Consider the following 16,244-nt stretch of genomic DNA (forward strand, 5'->3'; position numbering starts at 1 on the left):
CAAGATAGCTCCCAGAAGTGCACCCAACCAATGTGTGGATCAAATGGTGAAGTGAGAATCCTGAGCTCTCCCATGCTCTTGAAGCACTACTGTCCACAAGAAATGAGCAAACTCTGGCTCAGAACTCGGTTCCCAATTGCTTTGGTGTTCTCAGGGAAGCACAGTTTTATAATATTCTGAATAAGAACATGATTTTAAAAAAGGTTACGTGATAGAGTATTAAATTTGAATGGAGGCACTGGCAAAATAGTCACTCACTCCTACCCCCACTGGTGAATGGAAATGTAGGGGCATCCTGTGTGTTGCCCAGTAAGTTGAACAGCCTGCTGGGTTGGGAGACGGTAGAACCATGTTGGGACCATGGCTGTCTTCAGTGGAGCAGTCTGGGAACAGAGGTGGCCAGGAAGTGGCTCCTCAGAAGCTGTGGTGGTGCAGGGACGTGTAGAAGGGGTTGGGTTAAAGGAAGTGATGTGTGGGACTGGTAGGCTTCGTTTGTAGCAGTGTTTCTAAATCAGGGACAGCCTTTCAAAGCAAGTTATTTCTGATTCAATCGGATACTTGGCTGCTAAAACAGTTCACAGATTTGTGTGTGTACACATATATACTTACACATACTCACACAGAGAGATAGACATTACACATACATTTATATACACATAATTATAATGATATATTAAAGTAGGTGATTCCTACTATCTCAGTACTCACTTTGCTATTTTCACCCTTGATCCTCCTTTTAAATGTTATCCCAGCATGGCAGCAAGTTCTGTGAAATGATTCATAGTATGTTCTGGTGAAGTAGAGAAGGATAAATGGGAGCATTCCAAATATTGGGCAATTCTTTTTCATAGCAAAGACAGTGTGCATATCTATAGGCTTCTAGTATTTTAGTTCAGGGAACTAAGAAAGGAATGTAGATTTATGGACCAAATATCTGCATTCAGGTAAATGTCAAGAAATAAAATTGGCATTTATGATAGTAGTCATAAAACAACCACATGCTTTTTAAAAGTCTTTTGTCATAGTCATTTTAAAAACCAAAAAATTACCATATGACTCATATTACTTGATGAAGTTCTGTATTTGTGTCTGTTGTGTTTTGTTTTCCTTCAGTGGGTACATCTTGGCCTCCTGTTGGTGTGTCTGTGTCTCCTACTCTTTCCCACTTTAGGCTGTGCTCAGTGTCTTCATTTCTGCTCATCTTTGACGAGCTCATTGTGTCTGCCCCCACCCCATGCTTAGTTTCCTTCCCTTCCCCACTCCCCGTACCCCCTTCCTGGCCTCCCAGACCTCCACTTCCTTCCTCACGACCTCTTCCATCTCATCCTCTTTCCCTCTCTCTTAATACTCCTTTTCATAGACTCTGTCCTTATGCGAATTTCTATTCTAAACATCCACACTAGATCTATCCTACTTGAAATTGAGAAAAGCATTCTTTTTAACATTGAAAAATATCTATAGTAGAAATCACAATGGGAGTTGCTCAAAAAAAATCAGTGAATAATGAAAAGGGCAACATTGGTAAACTCTGTTCCAGATAACAAAAATAAATGTGACTTTCTTACTACAACATCATACAAATATAAATAATACCTAATGGAACTATTCATACATAAATTTCATCCAGGAGTCATGAATTAATTATATTTCAAAGAAAAGAAGCCACTATATTACTTTCCAATATACAAGTCATGGTTATATTTATCCATTGTAAGTAAAAATATTTAATTCTTACATCAAATTTTAAACCTATATTAAGCTTCATTCTCAATACCCATTCAGAGCCCACTTTTTAGCGAGTTCACATATGCACATCTTGGAAAAAGAAAATAAAATGTTCAAACTCAAGAACAGAAGGACACCTCTTTATTCATTACAGGGCTAATTAGACCTTTGTGTTTCCTGATCTTCATATAGAGCTCTACTAAATTAACTTTATTTTACTTATGTGGCCCTGGTTTGAGTGTTTCTGGGAGTGACTGACCCCCAGAAACAAGGAAACTCCAAACCCCATCATTAGTTAATGATTTTTACTTTGTAAATAAATGAGATCATTTTCATTAATAAGGATGTGCCTGCATCACAAACATGTAGGAACTTGATATTTGATAGGTTTGGACATGGTGCATATAGAAATAATTTTTTATAAAGTTGTCCACAATAAACTTTCTTCCCTCTGAGTTGTCTGGCTAATCCACATGATCTTGAATTTATTCACATGGCCATGAATTAAATATTAATTACCTTTGTTGTTTTTATTCAAAAGCAATTTTGAAGCAGATATTTTTCAATGTGTATTTTACAATCACTGTCACTTACTCCATTCTGACATTCCATTAAAAAATGAGAACAGAAGTGCAGTTTTGCCAGTGCCTGCATGGAGGGAGGTTCTGCATTCTATTCAACACCTTTCATTAAAGCTTAAAGTTCTCGCCCTGATTATTAAATAACTGCACTTACTTTGAACCCTAAGTTTTATGACAAAGTTAACTGTTTTTTTTTTTTTTTTCCTTAGAAGTGTGCATGGAAGGGTTCTGTTTCTCTTCCAGCTGCAGAAAGTGCTTGCCCAGTGGCTGGATGATCAAAACAAACACTACATAACCTCTAGGAAGCCCCAGGCACCATTCTACACACACATATATAAAGTGTTAATATGTTTAAATAAAGTATGAATAAGGTTTAAAGTCAGGGAGAAGACATAGAGGATGTCAGTCCTCACGAGACTTTTGCCAAACAAAATAAAATGAGATATTGATTAAATGGCAAGATGATTGAAGCTTTTCCACAGAATTCATGGGGGTGATTTGAAAATAACATGAAGATACTTGTTTTTAAGATTTCTTTTTCTTTCAAGTTTGAGGCTTGGGGCTTAAAACCATTTCCCCCAGGAAAGAGCTGAGCCAGCTTGGCTCCTTCCTCCCCAGAAAGCAGGGGGAGCCCTGGCAGCCCAGTGGTCTTGTTGGCCCAGCCTAGGGAAGTGGGAGGGAGATGGGGAGGAGCAAGGGCATTTTCCAACCCCAACTTCAGCCTCAACTATGTCTTTTACTTTATAAATTTAACCATTTTTGCAAGTGTTTTCTGCTAACAAAATTTCTGCTACTAGCACAATTGTTATATAAAATTTTATACAATACTATGCTAGAGAAATTAAAGGAGGGTACACTTTATTTTCTTCTAAAACTAGATATTTGTGAATATACCCAAAAAATGAGTGTATGTGGTCTCATCGTATACTAATATACAAAAATACAGTATTTTTATCCCCATTATCATGGAATTTTACAGCTCTCATTATTTTAACTTATTTTATTTTATTTTTGGCTAGGAATACCAACCTTAAATAAAAGAAAAGAATTCAGATCATTGACTCATTAATGTAAAAAGAGTCACTTTAAACTCAACGCTACAAATGTATTTAACTTGAATTGTCAAGATGCTATTATTATTCAACCATGTTTAATTTTTTAGCAGATACAATCTATATAATAAAATACTTATTATAGGATCAACTAAGATGCTGCCATAATCTTCTTTTAAAGTGTTTTTGGGGGGTGGTGCTTGGGTGGCTCAGTCAGTTAAGTGTCTGACTCTAGGTTTCAGCTCCGGTCATGATCTCAGGGTCATGAGATCGAGCCCCAGGTAAGGCTCTGTGCTCAGTGGGGAGTCAGCTCGAGATTCTCTTCCTTTCCCTCTCCCTCTGCCCCTCCCCCTTGTTTGTGCATGTGCTCTCTCACTGTCTCTCGAAAATAAATAAATCTTTTTAAAAAGAATAAAAAGTTTTTTTTTAAATAGGACTTAATTTAAATATCTTCTCAAATATAATACTATTTTGATAAGGCAAACATTTATGAACTGTGAATTTCATTTTTGTATTTCTTTAGGTTTAAATTAAGGTCCCCTGTATTTTATTTTTCTTAATACTTTGTTTTACTATTTGACAAAACATAAAACCACATATATTTTTATTTTATGTACTTAAAGAAGATATTTGGAAGTATTAATAAATTAAGTCTCATTTTAATGAAGTTAAATTTCCCAGCAAACAATAAATCTCTTTCTGTATTTAAATTATTTTTGAATTCTTTTGGTATCCTGATCATAAAATCCACATAATGACCATCTCTTGCTGTCTTTAATTTTCTAACTTTACCTTATTATATTCAACTTCTTTTGGGGAAATCCCATGACCCATCATATTATGTTTCTGAAAAGACCAACGAACTATTCATATATTTCATGGCTAAACCATCGCTATACATTAACTGAATTGTTTAGTTAATCTATAGGCAATTCAAAGAAGTTTGTTGGTACACACATTATTTAGCTGAGATACAGCATTTGCATTTGGTTACAAATTAGAGGAAATTTATATTTTAGTTAGACCATATTCCAAATTTTGGTATATTATTTTGTGTTTTAATGAATGATTGACTAGTTCTTTCTTTAAAATTTTTGGTTCATGTGCGGATTGAATTATTTTTAGAACTGTATGATTCTTCCGCATTCTTGGAGAGTAGAGTTTGGAACTGATTGGTTCATAACATCACGGTCATTTGGTCAGTCTTTATGGGGACCAACTAGGATTTCTTGACTTACCTGCTACTGTTAACTTACCTCCTGTCTCTTTTTTGGCTGTGTTACAAAAGCACATCTTCAGTGGTGAAGGGAACTATAAGCAAAAGCTCACATGGATCAGTGAACTTTTGCTCCAGGGAGGTGGGCCAGCGCATCATCTGTACATTCAGTGAGTAGCTTTTTGATGCATCTTCTGGAGAAAGGCAATTTTCTAGGTTCATGTTTGCACTGACGTCATTTTCATATGCTTATGTCTGAGTGGAGTTGAACTTCAATGAACATTTACTAATCATGTTACTAAGACACAGACCTTATATACGGGAGATATAAAAATAAATAAGAAACAATCTGTTTTCTTGCAGATGTTTCCAGGTTACTGGGTGAGGTGATTACAATTCAGAGGGTTAGGTTTTATAATCATGGTAAATGACAAATGCAATGGTAGCATAGAAGCAATGTGCTCTGACAATGTTGCTGGAATGACATCCCAAAGGAGGGTATGTTCACCAGCACAGAAGGGCAGCAGGAGGTTTGTAGGGAGTCTTCTTAGTGCCACTTACCTATTACCTCACATTTCAGAGCAAGTTATTATTATTATTATTATTTATTATTATTATTATTGCAATGTGGCTTTTAATGGCTTGACTATTTTTTTAAAAAAACTGTTGTGGGTGTTATACAATTAATCTATCATTCATAAAACTTAATCTCAATTAAATAAGGAAAAAAAGCATCTGTTAGCTCTGGCCTTATGGGAAAAAAATTCCCCACTCTTATAAACCTAATATTATCAAATAACCTTGCCAGTGAACCAGTGTTCCATGACAGCAAACCAACCATCGATAAATAGCAACAACTTAGATGCTGAATTTATGACATGAGTAATAGGAGAAGCTTAAATTATAAGTTTACTGTTGGGCACACTCTAGCTTGACATAGCTCTATAAACACGAACAGGGTCACAAGTTTCTAAGACATACCTGAGAGAGCTGGCTCGTGCATTGCAGGCGCTGTCCTTAAAGAACGAACAATATCTCTATAGTTCCTGTGTAAAAGTAAATTTGCCATTCACGGTAGCCTTTAGGCTCTCTCAGGAATCATAAGGCCCATTTCAAATGAACACAAGACTTTAACTTTCCCACAGGGTCCTATCTCCTGATTTCCTAAAAGTATAGTCAAGTAGCTATTGTAGATTGTCCGGGTATCCATACCTCAGAGTGTTGGGGTGGAGAGTTTCAGGAAAGGAAGTGACAACTCCTCAAATTAAACAAACAAACAAACAAAAAAAACTTCAGAGAAAATATAACATTGTATCAAATGTGGCATCATATCTGGGGTAAAAATTACTGCACATTTGCCCAAGTTCTTTTTTTTAATTTTTTATTGTTATGTTAACCACCATACATTAAATCATTAGTTTTTGATGTAGTGTTCCATGATTCATTGTTTGCATATAACACCCAGTGCTCATTACAACATGTGCCCTCTTTAATACCCATCACCAGGCTAATGCATCCCCACACCCCCCTCCCCTCTAGAACCCTCAATTTGTTTTTCAGAGTCCATAGTCTCTCATGGTTCGTCTCCCCCTCTGATTCCCCCCCTTCATTCTTCCCTTCCTGCTATCTTCTTCTTCTTTTTTTTTTTTAACATATATTGTATTATTTGTTTCAGAGGTACAGATCAGTTCTTACCAGCAATGATTTAGGCATTTAGGATAATCTGTTCATTTTGTGAAAAATATAGTGGAAAAATACTGAAAGCCCAATTTTTTAATATATAATATTAAGATTACATTTTCTTTTTTTTAAATGAGGTACTTAGACTTCAGTAGGTAGTATTTTAGATCACTAAAAGGAAGCTTATCTGTTAAAAGATAGAGACAAGAGCATCTGTTCTGTGTACCTCTTCTATGACCTACTCTCTCACATATTGCTGTGGCACTCATTTCAAATGTAATTGTGTATTCTCTCTTGTCAGTTGTTGTGGTCTTATGTGTTTACTTTCTCTCCATAGTTAGATTATGAGTTCTTAACAGAGATCATGTTTCACACTTTTATATTTTTTATTATACTGAGCTAATAACAAGCTCCTTGGAAAAGCCACCAAAATATCTCAAATTTTTTTCAGATTTTAAAATTAAATATATAATGATAAAGACTCACCATGAATGGATATCCCAATGGAGTAATGTGAAAAGCATATGTCAAAACAATACACTGTGTTGTCAAATAAACTAACATTTTATTTTTACCATCACTCTTTCGAGTAAAAAGCATCAATGTTTCTTGGTTTTCTACTTGAGTAATAACGAGATGTGCCTTCATCTTCTTGCCTCCAATGGAGTCAAGAACAAACCCACAAACTGCAGCCAAGGCCATGAATTCTCAAGGATCTCATAACAAAGATTGCAAGAAGGACTATATCCAGGTTTTTTTAAATTTTTTATTGTTATGTTAATCACCATACATTACATCATTAGTTTTTGAGGTAGTGTTCCATGATTCATTGTTTGTGCATAACACCCAGTGCTCCATGCAGAATGTGCCCTCTTTAATACCCATCACCAGGCTAACCCATCCTCCCACCCCCTCCACTTTTGTAGGTAAAGAGTGAGCTTCATACCTACCAGCACTTCCAGCCTAGCCATCAGTACCTGCCTTCAGCCCCCAGGGCTAATCTCATCAATCCTTGACCCATCATTAGATTCCCTGAAAAATAGATGGAGACAGGAATGTGCCACACAATGCTTTTGTTTTTGTTTGGAGGTGGGGTCATGCTCATGGGAGCAACACTTTTTAGAAGAAAGGACAGCAGGATTGGGCAGGGGAGAAGTTGAATTGTAATGCAGTTGTAACAGAAGACTTGGCCATTTCTACTGAGAGCTCTGGGATTGCTCTTCAGAGTCTGTCCTGCCTTAAGGCAAGAGTGAATGTGGGCTGCCCCTGTGGGGATGTGATTTGGGGTTAGATGGTTCTCTGACCAGGGGCAATTCCTAGAAATGGATTCAGCTAAGACCCATTAGATTCCAGCACTCTCACTAGGTGGGGGAAATGAATACCTTAGTCCTGAAGCAGAGAGAGGGTAATGGCATACCATGGTATCCACTACAGTCTACACGTCACAGTTCAAATCCACTTGCTTTGTATATTGTTTATTTTCTACTTACTCTTTTATTAATTTCCTTCATCCTTGCTAAATACCTCTGCTGATTTGGATGGCTTACTTGGCGGCATGACTCAGACCTTCCTCCTTAAGGGATCTGAGCCCCTGGTCACCATAACATTCAGTTATGTGCTGCATATGTTGCTTTGTTGCCAGGTTTGGACCAGGAAAAACCAGGAGACACCTCAGTGGATCACTTGGGTGCGAAATGTATTCTTCTCTGTCCCCAAAATGTAATAGCAGCCTCACTACTCCCAATGACCAAAGAAGTTACTCCTGCCAGGATGGTGACTCTTCTTTGCCATGCTGATTATCCCAGCAAAAGAAGCCCAAGTGGCTGAGAGGCATTCAGGGCTTAAAGTTTAATAGGACTTTTACTATGTTCCCTGATGGAAGCATTCTCCTCTTGAGGACCAGGGATCATTAGAGCCACAGAGTCCAGATTTGTGATGAGGGATGTATAAGTCCTTCAAGTTGGCCACTGGGAGTCATAGTAAACCAAGCCACTCCTAATTCTATCTCTTAGCTCTTGTACCCATATATTCAAACTCTCAAGGACATAGAATTATATAATAATCATTAAAAGTGCATATTGCCAGTGGACAGGCTTATCCTGGCCTGGTGCTCTCCCATGGCCCTAAGCCCAGTGGGTGATGTGCCCTGGTCCAATGGTTGCAGGCAGTCTGCACAGAGGGCACCGCTTGAATGCCTGGCTCTGTGATCATGAGGGCTTGTGTTTCTGGGTGCCAAGGGACTGAAACATCATAGAGACAATTCTTGGCAGGCTACCATCTTCAGAGCACAGTGCAGACAGCAGACTAAAACACTCCCCCAGTCTTCCTGTGACCATTCCTTAAAGGCTGGGAGAGACAGCTGTTAACCTAATACATAGAAACAAACACAGAGTCAATCAAAATGAGGAAACAAGAATATGTTCCAAACGAAAGAAGAAGATAAAATCCCAGAAAAAAATTAATGAAAGATAAGTAATTTATTTGATAAAAAGTTCAAAGTAATGTTCATTAAGATGCTCACCAATCTCAGGAGAAGAATAGATGAACCCAGAGAGAACTTCAACAAAGAGATAGAAGCTATAAGAAAGTACCAAACAGAAGCCACAGAGTGAAGAATACAATAACTGAACTGAAAATACACTAAAGGGGGGTACAACAGCAGACTAGATAAAGCAGAAGAAAGGATCAGTGACCTAGAAGACAGGACAGTGGAACTCACCCAAACAGAGCAGCAAAGAGAAAAAAGAATTTTAAAAAGTGAAAATAACTTCAGGAACCTATAGGACAAGGGCAACTGGAAAAACATAGGGGTCTTAAAAGGAGAAGAGAGAAAAAGGGACAGAAAACTTATTCGAAGAAATAATAGCTGAAAACATCCCTAACCTGGGGAAGGAAACAGATAGATCCAGGAAGTTCAGAGAATTTCAAATAAAATGAATCCAGAGATCCACCCCAAGATACATCATAATTAAAATGTCAAAGGCTAAAGATAATGACAGAATCCTAAAAGCATCAAGAGAAAAACAATTTGATATGTACAAGGAAACCCCCATAAGACTATGAGCAGATTTTTCAGCAGAAACTTTGCAGTCCAGAAAGGAGTGTCATGATATGATCAAAATGCTGAAAGCAAAAGCTTCTAACCAAGGATACTATACGTGGTAAGGTTATCATTCATAATTGAGAGAGAGATAAAGTGTTTTCCAGACAAGTGAAAACTGAAGTAGTTCATCACCACTAAACTTGCCATACAAGAAATGTTAAAGGAACTTCTTTAAGCCAAAAGAAAGAGTACTAATTAGTGACAAGAAAACATATGGAAGTAAAAGTTCACTGGTAAAGATAAATATATAGTCAAATCAGTAATCACTTATAAAGCTAACATGAAGGTTAAAAGACAACAGTGGTAAAATAAATAACTATCACTATAAAACTTAGTTAAGAAATAGACAAGATAGGGGCACCTGGGTGGCTCAGTCAGTTGAGCATCTGACTTGTGATTTTGGCTCAGGTCATGATCTCATGGGTTGTGCAATCGAGCCACAAATTGGGCTCCATGATCAGCAAGGAGTCTGCTTTAGACTCTCTCCCTCCCCCTCTGCCCCTCCTCCCCCATGCTCTCTCTCTCTCTAAAATAAATAAATCTTTTTAAAAAATAAATAGACAAAATAAAAAGATGTGTAATATGACATCAAAAACATAGAGTTTGAGAGCGGGGAATAAAAATGCAGTTTAGTTCAAACTTGCTACCAACTAAAAAAAAAAAACTAGTCTATATACATTGATATATGTAAGCATCATGGTAACCACAAAGCGAAAACCTATAGTAGCTACACAAAAAACAGTGACACTGCAATCTAAAAATAACACTAAAGAAAGGCATCAAACCACAATGGAAGAAGGCAATAAAAGAAGAAAGAAACAGAGAGGAACTACAAAAACAGCCAAAAACAATGAACAAAATGGCAATAAGTACGTACCTATCCATAATTACTTTAAATATAAATGAACTAAATACTCCAATCAAAAAACACAAAGTGGATGAATGGAATAAAAACAAAAAACAAAAACAAGACCCATCTATATGCTGTCTACAAGAGACTTACCTCAGATGTAAGAAAACACACAGACTGAAAGTGAAATGATGGAAAAAGGTGTTTTATGCAGATGGAAACAAACAAACGAACAAAAAGCTGGGGTAGCTATACATATTTCAGACAAAATAGACTTAAAAACAAAGACTGAAATAAAAGATAAGCTGGGCATTACATAATGACAAAAGGGTCAATGAAGCAAGAAAATGTAACATCTACAAATATTTATGCATCATACATAGGAGCACCAAATTATGCAAAGCAGGTATTAACAGACATAAAGGGAGAAATCAATGGCAATATAGTAGTAGTAGGAGACTCTAACACCAACTTGCATCAATAGATAAATTATCCAGACAGAAAATCAAGAAGGAAACATTGACACATTAGACCAGATGGACTAAACAGAACATTCTATCCAAAAGCAGCAGAAAACACATTCTTCTCAAGTGCACATGGAACATTCTCCAGGATAGATCATATGTTAGGTCACAAAACAAGTCCAAATAAATTTAAGAAGATTGAAATCATATCAAGCATCTTTTCAAACCACAATGGTGTGAAACTGGAAACCAATCACAGAAAACAAACTGGAAAAATCACAAATATGTAGAGATTAAACAACATGCTACTGAACAACCAATGGATCAGTGAAGAAATCAAAGAAGAAATAAAAAAATACCTGAGAAAATTAAAATGAAAATACAACATACCAAAATCTATTGGATGAAGCACAAGCAGTTTTAAAATAGAAATTCATTGCAATTCAGGCCTACCTCAAGAAACAAGAAAAATCTCAAATAAATAATCTAACTTTACACCCAAAATCTCAAATAAACAATTTAACCTTACACCAAAGGGAACTAGGAAAAAAGGAAACAAATGAAGCCCAAAGTTAATGAAAAGAAGGAAGGAGATAATAAAAGATCAGGGCAGAAATGAATAGACACCAAAAAGACAATAGAAAAGATCAGTGAACCTGAGAGCTGGTTTTTTGAAAAGATAAAAAAAATGATAAACTCTTAGCTAGACTAAGAAAAAAAAAAAAGCTCAAATAAATAATATCAGAAATGAAAGAGGGAAAGTTACAACTCATACCAAAGAAATACAAAGGACCATAAGAGACTACTATGAACAATTATATGCCAATAAATGACACCCTAGAAGAAATCAATAAATTCTTAGAAACAAAATCTTCTGGGTCTGAATTATGAAGAAATAGAAAATTTGAGTAGTTCAATTAGTAAAGATCTTGAAGCAGTAATCAAAAACCTCCCAAAGAACAAAAGTCCAGTGACAAAAGGGTCAATAAAGATGACCAGATGGCTTGGTGGTGAATTTTACCAAATATTCAAAGAAGATTCAATAATTATCCTTCCTAAATTATCCAAAACATTGAAGAGTAGGGATTATTTCCAAACTCATTTTACAAGGCCAGAATTGCCTTGCTACAAAGAAGTGGACAAGGACAATACACACAAAAAAGAAAATTTCAGTCTAATATCCCTGATGACACAGATGAAAAAATCCTCAACAAATATATTAGCAAACTGAATTCAACAGTACATGAAAAAGATCATACATGTGATCAAGTGGGCTATATTTCAGGGATTCAAGGATGGTTTACCACCCACATATTAATCAGTATGTTAACAAAATGAAGCATAAAAAATCTTATGATCATCTCAATTGATGCACAGAAAGCATTTGAAAAAATTCAACATACATTTATGCTAAAAATGCTCAACAAAGCAGTTATAGAAGGAATGTACTTCAGCATAATAAAGGCCATATATGATAAGTACACAACTAACACCATACTCAATGGTGAAAAACAGAGCATTTCCTTTAAGATCAGGAACAGGGCAAGGTGTCCATTCTCACCACTTTTATTCAACATAGTACTGGAAATCTTAGCCACAGCAATCAAACAAGAAAAATAAATAAAAAACATCCAAATTGGTAAGGAAGAAATAAAACTGTCACTATTTTCAGATGACGTGATACTATACGTAGAAAATCTTTCTAAAACCTTCACCAAAAAAAACTTAGAACTAATAAATGAATTCAGTAAAGTTGCATGATACAAAATCAATATATAAAAATCTGTTGTGTTTTTATACACTAACAACAAACTATCAGAAGGAGAAATCTTAAAAAACATTCTTACTTACAATTGCATTAAAAAAATACCTAGGAATAAATTTAACCAAGGAGATGAAACACCTGTACTCTAAAACTATAAGACAGTGATGAAATAAATTGAAGAAGACATGAGTAAATGGAAAGATATTCCATGCTCATGGATTGGAAGAATTAATATTGTTAAAATGTCCATACTAGGGGTACCTGGGTGGCTCAGTCAGTTGAGTGGCTGCCTTCAGCTGGGGGCATGATCCCAGAGTCCCAGGATCAAGCCCCACCTTGGGCTCCCCGTTCAGCGGGGAGTCTGCTTCTCCCTCTGCCATTCACCCTGCTCGTGCATACTCTTTCTATCTCAAATAAGTAAATAAAATCTTTTAAAAAATAAAATAAAATGTCCATACTACCCAAAGCATTTTACAGATTCAGTGCAATCACCATCAAAATTCCAATGGCATTTTTCACAGAAATAAAAAAAATCCTAAAATTTGTATGAAATCATAAAAGATCCTGAATAGCCAAAACAATCTTGATAAAGAAGAACAAAGCTGGAGGCATCACATTCCCTGATTTCAAACTATTTTGCAAAGCTATAGTAATCAAAACAGTATGGTATTGGCATAAAAACAGAAACATTGATCAGTAGAACAGAATGAGAGCCCAGAAATAAACCCACACATATATGGTAAGTTAATTTATGACAAAGGAGGCAATAATATAGAAATATAGAAAGGACAGTCTCTTCAGTAAATGGTGTTGGGTAAATTGGACAGCCACATTCAAAAGAATGAAACTGGACCACTATTTTATACAATACACATTAACTCAAAAATGGTTTAAAGACTTGAATATAGGACCAAAACCCACAGAACTCCTAGAAGAAAACATAGGCAGTAAGCTTGTTGGCATTGCTCTTGATGATACTTTTCTGGATCTGATTCCAAAGGCAATGGCAACAAAAGCCAAATAAACAAATAGCACAAATCAAGCTAAAAAGCTTCTGTGCAGTGAGAGAAATCATCAAGAAAACATAAAAGCAACATACTCATGGGGAGAAGATATTTGCAAGTCATTTATCTGCTAAGGTGTTAATATCCAAAATATATAAAGAACTCATGCAACTCAATAACAACAACAACAAAACACAAACAATCCAATTAAAAAATGGGCAGAAATCTGAATAGATATGTTTCCAAAGCTATATAGTTGGCCAACAGACATATGAAAGGATGTTCAACATCACTAATCATCAGGGAAATAAAATCAAAACCATAGTGAGATATCATCTCCCACCAGTCAGGATGGCTATTATCAAAAAGACAAGAAATAACAAGAGTTGGTGAAGATGTGGAGAAAAGGGAACACTGTTGGTGGGAATGTAAATTGGTGGACCCCCTGTGGAAAACAGAAAGGAGATTCCTCAAAAAACTAAAAATAAAACTACCATATGATCCAACAATTCCACTTCTGGGTACTTATTTGAAGAAAATAAAAACACTAATTTGAAAAGATTATTGCACCTCTATGTTCTTTGCAACACTATTCACAATAGCCAAGATATGGAAACAACCAAAGTATCTATCAATGAATTAATGGATAAAGATGATGTCACACACACACACACACACACACACACACACACACACACACACACACGATGGAGTACTACTCAGCCATAAAAAAGGATGAAATCTTTATTTGTAACAACATGGATGGACCTTGAGGGTATTATGCTAAGTGAAATAAATCAGATGGAGAAAAACAAATGCCATATGATTTCATCTTGGCAGGGTATCACCTCCAAAGGTAGCATCTCAGCTATGCCTTCCAGAAGCCATTGTATCACTCCATCAGGCCAGCAATTTCTGCGATGTGTGGTAAGTGATAATAACAGTGTGTCCAATTATTTTGTTCCCACAGTCATCTTCCTAACAGGGTTCCTTGGTCCAATGAGATGTATGAGAATTTCTTGTTAGTAGAACAAATGTTCTGTAAGCCCTCAGTGCTACTATCTGAGGTTCTGAAGGCAAGAAAAGCAAATCCATATCCAGAATATTGTTAATTCCAGTCAAGTTGAATTATTGCCCCTTCCAGAATAAAAAGGGTCCAGTGGCTAGTTGGTCTCCTCAAGGGATGATGTCATATTGGGTGCATGTCATTTATTTCTTTTGCTGATAGATTGTACTGTGAGAGTAGGTAAATCAGTCTTAGTGGGAATCCATGTTTTGGGGTCAGTTCAATGCTTCATTCCCTGCCCCTGAGTCTACTCCATTAATGATTCCACTGCAATAGCATATGACAGCTGAAGACAGACGCTGGCTGACTTCTGACCAGGTCATTCTGTCTAGATGGTGATTTAATGTTTATTCCTTGGTATGTGCTCTGTGGTGGGTGTGATCATGCAAGACAATGGCCTTCACATTTCATCCTTACTTTCATAAGTCCACCCAAATGCCTCTTCCTCAGACCTTCTTGTCACTGATCGTCCAGCTAAACCATTCTTCTCTGTCTCCACTGACTACCTAAACTATTCACTTTGCCCATGGGTACATATATTTTCTTACCTTGGCAACTTTTCTCTTCATGCAAAATGGGGAACCAGTTGCATCCCTGCCCTGTCCTGTAGCTCTACCCATTGAGAAGATTTCTTCTCTCTGAGCCTTTCAGAGCCATTCTTAAGTGGTGACCAGCAGCTTATTTTCAGATTGTACTCAGATGCTGAGCCAACTCACTTATAAATCAAGTTCATTCCTTTTCTTCCTTTGTATCTGATATTCGGGTTCATCTGTGGCAGCTGGGGGTGAGGTACTGACACCATAGTGGTGGATGTCATGGAGGTCTGTTCATTCATCTTGCTTGTTTCCTCTAGACTTGCTTCAGCCTAATACTAGATCTTTCATCTTACGATGGATTACTTCTACGCATGCTGGACATCATAACTTGGTAGATCTAACAGAAACCAGTCCATGATGGCCAGCTCTGGTCTCAAGGTCAGGGATATTTCTGCTAGAGCTGTTTTTCAAGTAATTTATAACTCTTTGCTGCAATATCATGGTCTTGCTCCAGAAGCCTGTGTGTGATTCTTCCATTAGATATCGCCATAAACTCCATAAGTATCATTTTCTTTTGCCACAGCTACCTCTAAACATACCATAGGCTCTATTGGGTTTTATGTCCAACCAGCAAGGCTATCTCAAGGTAGCCTGGATCAGCTCTGCAGCCCTTTCAAAGCTTTCCACCCCCCTTGTCACTCAATGCATGGGTCCAAATAATATTCCCACATGTGGAATATGCTGTCCCCCAAACCTAAAGAGGCTAATCTGGCATTGTGCTTCTGTCTCAGTGTAGGAAATGTGAGATGCAATAATTTGTCCTTAATTATAAATGGGGACATACAGAATGCTCCAGTCCACAGAGCCCCTAAAAACTTCACTGATATGGTGTGCCCCTGAATCTTTGTTCGTTTATCTTACACCCTCTGGAACACAGATGTCTTGCCAAAACTTCCAGAATACTTGCTGCTTCTGATTATCTGTTCTTGTTAATATGATGTCATCAATATAATTTACCAATGTGATATTTTGTGGGATGTCTGGATTACTCAGGCTGCATTATAATCAAGGGCAGCAAAATGTGCAGTCAAGACTTTACGTCTATACTCTTTTCCTTATCATTGGAATACTGGCTGGTCTTGGTTCTGTTCTCTGATAGAGATGGGAAAGAACATATTTGCCATGTCAGTGACTGCAAAATA

The sequence above is a fragment of the Eumetopias jubatus genome, unplaced genomic scaffold (genome assembly GCF_037043125.1).
Source record: "Eumetopias jubatus isolate StellerSeaLion01/CBP00866 unplaced genomic scaffold, mEumJub1_p1.0 scaffold_4, whole genome shotgun sequence".
NCBI lineage: Eukaryota > Metazoa > Chordata > Mammalia > Carnivora > Otariidae > Eumetopias > Eumetopias jubatus.